Raw genomic sequence first — 11,981 nt, forward strand, 5'->3', positions numbered from 1 at the left:
AAATGTTAAATTTTATTTGGGGGATTGTAAAAAATTACCATTTTTAAACTTTTTTTATCGTATCTATGAAATTTGTCAAATATATACGTACAATTAAAAAATGATAACGTCGTTTGAGGGTAAAAAATAAAGTAACTTAAAAATCATTTTCTTTTAATATCTGAAGAAAATAAAATATATAAAAATATGAGGACATTTAAACAGAAGATTGAAATGTTTGATACATTTTTATAAATAATTTTTGACTAAAAAACAGAAACCAAAATATCACAAAATTTTAAAAAGGAAAGTCTGAATTTTTTAATTTTCACTCTTTATAATAGAATCTAAAAACATTTATATATTTAAAAATATTTTTATCAATCAAATGTAAAGAAAATATTAAACTCCATATTTTTCTAATATTTCCAGACAATTTAAATTTAATTTTTCTTAATTTTGAAGAAAATAACTTTTTACAAATATCTCTGAAAGATTTATATTTTGTACATTTTATTTAAAAAAAATACATGCAATCCTCCATCTTTTTAAGATATTTTGCAGAAAGTAATTTTTGTTGTGGTTTTTGATCATTTTTTTTACCCTTTAAATAAAATTCGAAATTTTCCCAACTAAAAATCTTTTAAAAGAACGTTATAATGAGATCTTGCTATTCATATTCATGATTGTTTTATGGGACTATAATTGGGGATGGAACAAAGATATGAAAGTAAACATTTGAAAAACAATGTATAAATATGTTTATATTGAATTGATTGAGAACTGTGCTATGAAAAATAAATAAAATTATCAATATAGAGAAGACATTAGAACTACTATGGAATAATAAACAATAAATAAAGGACGTTGCCATAGACACTTTAATAGCAACGAAAATACGACAAAAAATAAATGATAAATATGGATCAAGGAGAAAGAAAAGAAAAAAAATGTCTTCTGAACTAGAAGCATATTTCCTCCTAGGAATTCACTTAAATCCATTTTGCTATTTGAAATTAATTATAGAATGAAACTTAACTCAAATTAAAGAAAAAAATGACACATTACGGGGTAAAGTACAAAGTAACACATAATTTAATCACCATGGTTTGTTTTAGGGGACTAATAATATGCAACTTTTAATTTTGTTTACCACATGTATTGCATTATAATTAGAAACTAAAATATTTTTTCGTTACTCAGTATATATGAAAAATTTAGTATTACCAAGTATTCAATTTGTATTATTTTTTCTAATGGTCTAAACTGAAAAATACTTTTAAATACCAAACTAAACACAGTGGGAATAATTGCCATTTAACTACACGCGACAACCATGTGCGACATCGCTAATTTTAAACAGTCAACTATCATCTACATCAATTTTTTTATTCAAAACACTTCATTATTGAAAATTTGAAAAAAAAAGATACTAATGTGGCGCCACCCTTATTCAACGCAGTTAAACGGACATTTCTCATATACACAGATTGTTCTTCTTCTCTCTACCCCCTCCGCCCATAATAAAATACCTAACAAATAGTTTTGATTTTTGGCATGTACAGTTTACACTAAGTCTCATAGAGTCTGTACTAATTGAATATAGAGATTATTTCCTCAGTCATCTATCATTTTTTGTGTTGTCATTTCATCTTAAAAATACAAATTTTTTCAATTTTTTCTTCGTTTGCAAATCCGTCATATTTCTTTTCCAACATTTTTATACTACATTGGTCAATTATAAATTAAACTAGCCGGTCCGTCAGACGTTATCCTATCCTAACGATGAAAATCAAATTCGAATAGGTATAATTGATAAAAAAAATCCAAAAATATTTTTATGATAGCGATGTTGAAGGTCTAGAGTGCAGTATCGTGGCTGATAGTCTTCATCGGCGTCGATAGTGTTGCTTTCACCTCTGCTTCAATAGCATCTACAATTTCGTCATGACGTCATTAACATTTGGTGTTTCTCCTGTGCATCACCGAAGAGGCACTCAGAAACTTCCTCGATTGTTAACACCTCGCCACCGCTCAATTGGATTTGTAGGGATTCTTGAACATGGGTAGCTCGGTTTAAAAGGCGTCATCTGAATCGTTTTTTAATATAATTGTCTTCTTTTCGTTGTTTATACACCCCCAGAAGCTTCATATCAGGCCATAACTTACCCCATAGGCAAACCAAAACTTTTCTGAGATACTGTAAGATGAATTAGCGAAAAAACAATTTCTTTTAAATTTATTTCTTTGAGAATGTTTTCGTTTCTGTCTTTTGATAAAACTTTATAAACAAGTCTTATTGTAAAAGTGGGCTAACGTTTAGAGGAAGAAACATAACACTTACGAAATTGTGTTCTGATTTCAAATCCGCAGGATCAGAGAGTCCAGTGCAGTTGTCTAAAATGTCTTCAGAAATTGTTTCACTGATAGGACAAATTGCTCGTGAAACCATTCTGTGAAAAGTTATTTGATCATCCACGTTCTACTCTGGTGTGTATCCGATCTTTGGGCAGGTTACAACTTCTGTACGATAAACGAAGGAAATTGTTAGCATGAGGCGCCAAACAAATCGCTGTAGTCTGCTTTATAAATTTGATCCGGGATTAATTGTAACTTTTCAATCGTTTCTCGCCGGTCAAAGTCAATAGCCAAAACCCAAACCGTTTCTTGAATTTTTCCAACCATCCTCTACTGGCCAAAAAAATTTGTGGTGTGTGTCTTCTCCTCTTTTGTAGAAATCACTCGTAGAGACAATCCTCTACTTGTCAAAATTCCGCTGCTTTCGAAGGTTCTTTAAATCCTCGTGTTTTAAAAAATATTAAATTTCGTTTCCTCGAAATCGAATGTCATGAGTGGTGTGCGGCCAAGTCAACGATCTACTTTCCCCGATTAATACGCTGTGAGGAAGTGTGAAATATGACTTAATTAAAAAAGGGGATTGTTTACGTTTTTCTCCGTAATATACACCCTTTCCAAGGGTCCGGATTATAGAAGCACTACTGTATACAAATTTCAATTTTTTGATATTTACAGACAGTAACTCTCAATCTACACCATTTGAATGTATAGAGAGAATTGATTGAACATGATTTGCTCAAAAGCATTTATAATTTGGAAGGAAGTCTTGTTTCTTCTGCCACAATTGCATATACAGTGCTTTTCAGATAAAAGTATCCACCTTTAATAACTTTTGTAATACTGGTATTTAGAAAAAATCCAAAAAGACGTCAATTTATGTTGGAAGGGGCAAGCATTATGGCTTATTTAAACTTACTGGAAAAGCCACCCCCTCACTCCTAGCAGCATCCCCTTTATTTTTTTAAATTACTTTTCATATTTTTTATGTAAAATTTGGATACTCCTCTTTGAGCTGATTTCAAAAATGTATAATACTTGTAGGTTAAAGTGGTTAGTTTATGAGATAAACAATTTTTCTTTTAAGAGCACAAATTTTACTTATTATTTACTTTCACCTTATTTGCCTGTACTAAAATGGGTTGTACAACAGTTCAAACTCTTTAATCTTTTTAACTGTGCTATTTATTATGAAGTTACAATAAGTGTTCAAAATGAGTACCATTCACTTCCATACAATGGTATAATCTATTTTGAAATGCCTCTCTGATATTACTTAATACGGCTGGATTTAATTGTCGACATTCATTTTCTATCCTCTCTCGTAAATCATCCAGAGATTCTGGTTGGGTAGCATAAACTTTTGTTTTTAAATACCCCCATAAAAAGAAGTCTAGGGGTGTTAAATCCGGTGACCTAGGTGGCCACTCCATCATCTGCCCCCTTCTACCTATCCAACGAGCGGGAAATGTTTCGTTTAAAAATTGTCGGACAGGCATAGCATAGTGTGGGGGAGCTCCGTCTTGTTGAAATGCCAGTAAATCTTCGGAAAGGTTATCATCATATTATTGTTGTAATACGTGGGTCAACCCCTTCCCTGAGTAACTCAAGATATGATTCACCATTTAAATTTCCGTTGATAAAGAAAGGTCCGACAATGTGGTCACCTAGGATACCACACCAAACGTTTAACTTTTGGGGATGTTGTGTATGGAATTCACGCATAATATGTGGATCACTTTCAGCCCAATATCTACAATTATGCCTACTTACTAAGCCATTTAATGACCATGAGCATTCATCAGAAAAGCAAATATTGTTTAACAATTGTGGATTGTTATTGATAATTTGCGTCATTGATTCGCAAAACTCTAGACGACGATAAAAATCATCTTCATTCAACTCGTGCACCAACTTAACTTTGTATGGGTGGTACTTGAATTTATGTAGAACTCGGAAAACTGTAGAAGATGAAACACCGATCGCTCTACTTATTGTTGACAACGATTGGGGTTGTTGAGCCTCTAAGCTGACTTGCCCTAAAATTGCCACTTGGATTGCTTCGTTATTTACGAGTCCCTCTCGCTTATGCACTTTATTGCAAACAGACCCTGTTGTGGTAAATTTCTCCATCAGTTGAATTACATACTTATGAGTTGCATGTCTTCCGTCATGTAATCCCACCAAACTGACAGCATGAGCTTTTTTGTTGTTTTCCAGCTTTCAATGTGGTTTCTGCTAGTTCATCGTGTTTTCTCCATGATTGTTTTTGAACTATGTTACTGTACAGGACCCATTTTTTATCACCAGTGATTCTTTTCAAAAAATGGTTCGGTTTCATTTCGTTTGAGGTGCATATAGCAAATGTGAATTCTTTTTGATAAATGAATTTCTTTTACAATTCGTGAGGTACCCAAATATTTAGCTTCTTAACTAGCACAAGACATTTTAAGAGTTTTTCAATTGTGTGTGATACACGTAGCCTCTTTGCAACCTCTCGAACAGTTATATGACGATTATTACATTGATTTGGTCATCATCAACTTTAGTAGGCCGACCAGAACATTGCTCATCTTTGAGGGAATAATCTCCAGAACAGAACGGAATTTTTCATACCAATTCTGACACGTATGCTCTGTTAAGCAATCAACACCATAAACTTCACATATTTACTTGCTTCTAAAATATCTAAAGTTAATGTGAACAGTATCACGCGACAAACGGCGAAGTACAGCACTAACATAAATTATTCAAAAAATAAAGCAACGCTCTTTATCAGTAAAAAGCGAAAGTACTCAGATGCCAACCTTATATATAGAGATATAGAGAGAATTGAATCAATTTGACTTGTTTGTTCTTTTCCATGAAATTCAAGTTTCTTTATAGTTTGACTGAAAGTCTCATTTCTTCTGCACCAGTTGGATATAGAGAGAATATATTAGTTAGTCTTGTATATTTCATAATAATTTTTTGACAATTACTTTAAAAATAAAATATGCACCGAAAGTATTGTAAATACACTTAAAGACGACATAAAGTACAAACTTCAACAAAACTATGTCACCAAAAGCACAAACTTGATCAAAAGAAACACAACATAACGTTGTATATATATTTGAGTATTAAATGCTATAAATATTAGTATTAGTATATTTTTTTGTATATTATTTTCTAATATACTTATGTTGTTATTGTGATTTTAATATTTTTGATTTTACAATCTAAATATTTTTGAGAATCTCACTTTTTATTTTCGATTTGATGTAGTATTAGAAAATGTACTCAAAAATTTTAACGTTTTCCGTCCACCAATACTTAAAGTTGTATAGTTGAAACAAATGTAATTTGTGACAATATACAAATTGACTTTGTTCGGCATGACATACTTTTATAAAATTTTATATTTGTAATTATAATATTTGTTTAAAAAATAACTGTGTATCATTATATATTATTCCCTTAAACTTCATAGTTGATTATAATCATTAAAAAAATTTTATAAGAAAATTGTGGTAGAGGCGACAGAGACAACACTGTCTCTATCAAGCCACTGTGATCTAACCCTACTTACAATGACATCTACTGGAATATATGTAACTTACAGCCATATACTACTATAAAACTCAATAATTACATTTAGATTACACTAATTTTTGGTCCAACTAATTTCTTCAAAATCTGGTTCTAAAACCAAATATTAGAAACTTTCATGAAAATAACTATTTTTTATTTTGTATCACATATGAAACAACGGATTATAAAGGTTGTATGTTTTCACTCCAGTTAAGGGGGTGTTTTGGTTTTGAAATTTTTTAAAATCTCATTTCCGAAGATACAGTATATTTTGCAGGGCTTTTAGAACACAAATTATTCAAAAAAAAAAGATATATTTATCAAAACTCTCTAGTTTGTTGTATATGGTTATTTTTGAAAAACTGCTCCTTAGCAATCAAGTGAACCAGAACAAACTATCCTTCCCCAATAAGCTAAACAAGCTTTAAGTTTGCGGTTATAAAAATGATGTGTTAGTATAGTGAAAAAAATAATAGTAGGATGAAACCTATTGGAAAAAGAGGAGAATATAATAAAAATGGAGGGAAAATAAATCTAAGGTCGGGAAAGGAAAAAGAGGGGGTGAGTTTCTAACGATAAAAAACGGTTTATCTCGATTTTTGGCAAAACTAGTTCTATGGGAGAAAGTCAAATGGCAAAGTTATAGATAATAAGATCTACAACTTTTGTATTCACACTTTTTTCACATCTCAAATTCAAAATTTATTTGAAAATTTTAAAAAATCAAGTTTTTCATTTTAAATTTTTATGTTTTACAAAAAACATTTCAATTCAGGTAATTTTGTGAAAAATTTAGCTTTCTAGTTCTCATATATACTGTAATTTATTTGACTTGAATTATTTATTTTGACATAGTTTCGAAAAAGCACCATAATTTTCGAACGGAAATCCTCCGTCAAAATAACAGCTTTTTTGGAAAAGTCGGTGAGATTTTTATTCGTTGAAATCTCTACTTTTTGATGGTGTAAAAAATGTTACCGTTACCATGATAAACTTTATCAGAAAAGGCGAAAAAAACCAGCATCCGAAATTTTTTTTAAGTTGTTTATTAAATTTTTCCACTCTAATTACACGAAAAATGAGTCTAGAATTTTAATAAATATCTAAATATTGTAAACAATGATTAAAAAAATTTCGGATGCTGTTTTTTTCGTCTTATTTTTTTATTTTTTGCTTTTTATGAGAAAGTTCCAGAGAAAGTACCATCATGGTGATGGTAATATTATTCACATCATCAAGAAGTAGAGATTTCAACGACTTTTTCAAAAAAGCCGGTATTTTGACGGGAGAAAATGTGGATGCTGTTTCGATGTTAAATACAAATAAAGTTGAAAATAAGTTAAAATTAGGGTGCTTTTTTGATATTATGTCAAAATGAATATTTCAAGTCAAATAAATTACAGTGTATATGGAACATAAAACAAAACAAAAAAAACAAAATTTCATGAAAAAAAATGTTTTTTGAAGAAGATAAAAATTTTATTTTTTTAATTTTTCACATAAATTGTGAGAAAAGTGTGAATACAAAAGTTGTAGATCTTCTTATTACCTACAACTTTGCTATTTGACTTCTTCCTATAGAACTAGTTTTACCAAAAATCGAAATAAACCGTTTTTTATCATAAAAAACTCACCCCATTTACCTTCCCGACCTCAGATCGCCCGTAAATTATTTTTCCCCTTACTTTCATCATATTCCCCTCTTTTTGCAATGGTTGTCATCCTACTGCTATTGTTTTTGGTTTAAAAAATTATCGACCCTAGTTTATGATTAATATTTCAGTTTTAATTTTTGAATCTACCCCCCCCCCCCTAATATAAACTTTAATCCCAATAAGAGGATCAAGAACATTCCGTGCAACTCATGTCCAAAGCATTTGACTTTTTGTTGACTGCAAACAGATGCAACGCCACTATGCTGGAAGAAGCAGACAAGGGCTTTTAGAAATATTCTGAAGAATCAGATCACTCTAAATAGTCTAGATAATATAAAAATCTATTCCAGATGTAATGGAGTAGATTATTTTTGGATGAAATTATCGAAAACAGTAGTTTAAAAAAGGTGGTACAACTTCTTCAAGTTATTTCTCGCGGTAACACGACAGCAGAGAGATGGTTTTCTGTCAATAAGGAGATTTTTGTTGAAAATGTAAAAGAAGAATCACTTATAAATCAAAGATTAGTGTACAATTTTCTACAAAAAATGGTGGTCTAAAAAATGTAGATATTTCAAAATCTATAATACTCTATAAGGAATCTCTACTCAAGATTTGGCACACAAAAATACAAGAAATCACATTAGCTTAAAAATAGAAAAAATGGAAACAGAAAAAAACTCCTTGAAGACTCTCATAACAGCTTGCAGCAATGGAGCAAGAATTAAAAAAATAACTTGGTTATTTTATTACACTTGTACATACTTTCTAAAATAAATATTCATCATCATATGTGTAGTAAATTTAAGAAATTCCAACCGGGAAAATGTTAAAACCAACCTGAAGAAACCCAGAGAAAACAGTAATTTGAATTTTAATTTTTTGTAGACATCCTGTTAATAAACTGATACAGTGTACCAAATTTAGATTTTTTCGTCTATTTACGTTTTGATTATGAAGGATTTTCATTCTATAATTTATATTATAATATGTATGTAATAGTATATTCAATTATTATATAAATGTTTATTTATCATAAATAGATAGATGCCAATGTTTTATTTGAAATTCCTTTTAAATTTTAACACAAGAAAAACTTTTTTTCATTTAAGTTATACACTCATATTTTAGTTACAAAAATATAATTATTCTTCTCAGTATTGCGATTTGAGCTTGTTTTCTCAGTGTATTACGTTGTACTTTACGTCAAATGACGTTACGTTTAGGAAATTCATTTACCCACTTTTTTTATTAACCAGTTGGTTGTGTTTTTTCTGTATACATACTGAGGTAAGGTAAGTTGCATAAAGTAAGTTTATTAATGATAATTTTGATGATATAATGACATAAAGTGTACTTACAGTTCTCCATTCTGCATTAGAATTTTAACTTCAAAGCTGCTTACCAAATAGATATTATTTTTCTACTATTCTAGTCCAAAACTGAAAATACCAATATGTATACATACATCGAGATCTTGTATAAAGTAAATACCGTTACCTTAAATCACTTTAGTTTGCCAAATTTGAACGGTTTTTGAACATCCCTACACAAAAATTATATATTTACATAAACTGATTGTTAATTGTTTGGTTGCCTAGGAGTACAGGTTTTAAAATTTTATGTAAAGTTATCGACATTATGTTCTAAAAATTCGTACAAATATAGGAGAGTTGCCACTACTATAATATACAGAATGCCAAAAATAATTAAATAACCAATTAATAAATAAAATAATTTCATTGATAGTAAAAATTTGACGAATTATTTTGACATATTGTTGTCAGTTATATTTTTTATTGAAGCATAGATCAAATGGAATAGTCATCAAAAATTTAAGGTACATTGCTTTTAGGTTCGTTCCAATACATCAAAGAACCGTCCTTAATACGATGACGATTCTGCGCAATAGAGTTTACGTGTTCCAGCAGGGCAGTTAACGACACAAAACATAACCAAAAAAGGTATGTTCTGTGGTTAACGTTATACGAATGAATCTGCTTTGTGTTCCAGTTAACGTCACAGAACATATCCATAACATATGTTCTGTGGTTAACTTTACACGAATGATTCTGTTTTGTCTTTCAACCGACGTAGACATCGTTCGTGAACTGTTTCCGAGACGGTGCTTTCGATACTTGGTTGGTAGCAAGTTTTGTTACAGGAACCGTGCATAACCGGATATTGCGCAGAAATATCATTTAAATGCTTCCGAGAACGGTTCAGATTACCAGGTTATATATTTTCAAACTCATTGACATTTCGTATTGAAGCAATCAATAATTATATTAAATAAAAGATTATAATTTAGTTTTCTAAGGCTTATTACTTATTTCATTGCGAGTGAAAGAAAAATTTTTTAAATCGGTATTTTTAAATACATGGAATAGCATTGGTTATTTGAAAAAAAATAATATGCTACTAAATTATTTCAAAATGTTATTCAAAAATACATATGTAGTGTATTTGTCATCTTTCAGTTGGCATCGTCGATTCAAATAGGTTAAAAAAATTCTGAGTAATAGGGCAATCATGCGTAAACAAAATTCATTACAATAAGTAATGAATTTTGTTTAATGAACAACTAAGGAAGACAGAATGGCAACGATTTCTCTATCCTCCGAGGTTCCAGCTCGGTTCTACGCATTCTTAAGCATGCGTAGTATAGATAAAGTGTCTCGTATGAGGGAGAAAATGAATATTGTCGGCACGGTAACGTAGGGACATTTTTTCCCATACCAACTGTCCATATAGGAGTATTACATAAATGTGTATGTTTTGTGCTTGAATTAAAGTTTCTGGACATAAGTTTTAACTGTAGCGCTCAAGTTTAGATATTAAGTATATCAAATATGAGTGAGTACTTTTAAAAATTGCAAGTTATAAAGAAAAACTTATACCAATAGGTGAGGTTGACCTACGACTATGATTAAAAAAGTATAAATGTAGGTAAGAGACAAAGGAAAGTTCTATATGCGTATATCCGATTTTTTAGGTAAAAACTTGAGACGTCACATATAAAGGATAAAAATAAATTAGATTAAAATTAAACACCGTAAACAGTTTTGGAAACGTCAGATCAAAAGGTAACTGTCGAGTTGGTCAAGAGCAAGTTGAAAATAAATGATGGAAGTGATATTTCATCTCCTTCCGTTGAGTTTTTTTTTTGAGCAAAACTAAGGCAATGTTATGGTTGCGGAAGTACAAAACATTCAACAAATTTCTGTCCAAAAATAAAGTCTAATAGAATCCGAAAATTTCCACCCAGAGAGGGAAGTTTTTCACAAAGAGAAGGCAGTTTTCTGCCGAGAGGAGGCAATTTAGCTGAAATAAAATTAGATGATAAGGAAATGTCGTTTTTTGTTTTATCAACCAAAGAAATGGAAAGACAAATAAATAAAAGTGTTAATTATTTAATTCTATGTACTGTAAAGTGGGATTACTTCGCACAAAATGTTTTTTTTAATATCTATGGTTCTGCGGGGAATTATAAAGCCCGCTTTAACTATATAAAAATTTGATTTTTATATAGTTATTTACATAGTTTTGTAATTAGATAGCATAAAAAAATTAGAACCAAATTTTTTAAAAGTTACTTAAAAATAAACCAACCTCCATGTTTCGAATTATAACAGACTCCAATCAGCCACCTTCCACGGGCTTTCGCACTATTGCGATGCCTCGAATTCAAACTCTCTTTCCGCAATCCCCAAATACTGCATCCGTTGTTCCTCCACCGGCCACTACGCAGACTCATGCAATGTCAAACCTATTTTTCCCACCTGCGGTGCATCCGGTCATAAACCAGAAGAATGCCCAAAGTCTAACTCCCCTCTTTGCAAAAGTTGCGGTGGATCTCACCCCGCCTTCCGTCCCCGTTGTCCGGAAAGGATGGAAACATCTAAAACTCCCCAGGAAACGGCTCTGGAAAAACACCAAACCCCGTACGACCTCTCCACGGACACCAAAATATTAGCGAAATCCTGGCAACCACAAGTACCTCTCTGTGAGGTACAATCTCTTTTTTGGTGATATAAAACCAACCATACCGGCAGACACCTCGCTGGCCCTCCCCTATCCGTAATACATACACCAACCCCCCCCCATAATCACCTTACACATTTCGACGATCGTCGGTGTTGCAGGTTTTCTGCGGTTTCCCTGCAACCTGGTGAACCGGTTCTCCAGCCAAATGGCCGACGATAGGGAATAGTACAGTCGCAGCTGTACCCGCCCACCCCAAATTTGATTAGGGAAAAAACACAAAAAAAAATAAAAAGAACTCAAAAAATATGAAAAAAACCAAAAAAACGCAAAAAATATAATAGAACCGTTTTTACTTACAAGCCTCATTCGTTTTCTCGGTAAAAAAACCGCTAGAAGCAGTTGGGTAAACACATCCCAACAAAACCACAACAA

Source organism: Diorhabda sublineata, chromosome 3 (genome assembly GCF_026230105.1).
Source record: "Diorhabda sublineata isolate icDioSubl1.1 chromosome 3, icDioSubl1.1, whole genome shotgun sequence".
Classification (NCBI taxonomy): domain Eukaryota; kingdom Metazoa; phylum Arthropoda; class Insecta; order Coleoptera; family Chrysomelidae; genus Diorhabda; species Diorhabda sublineata.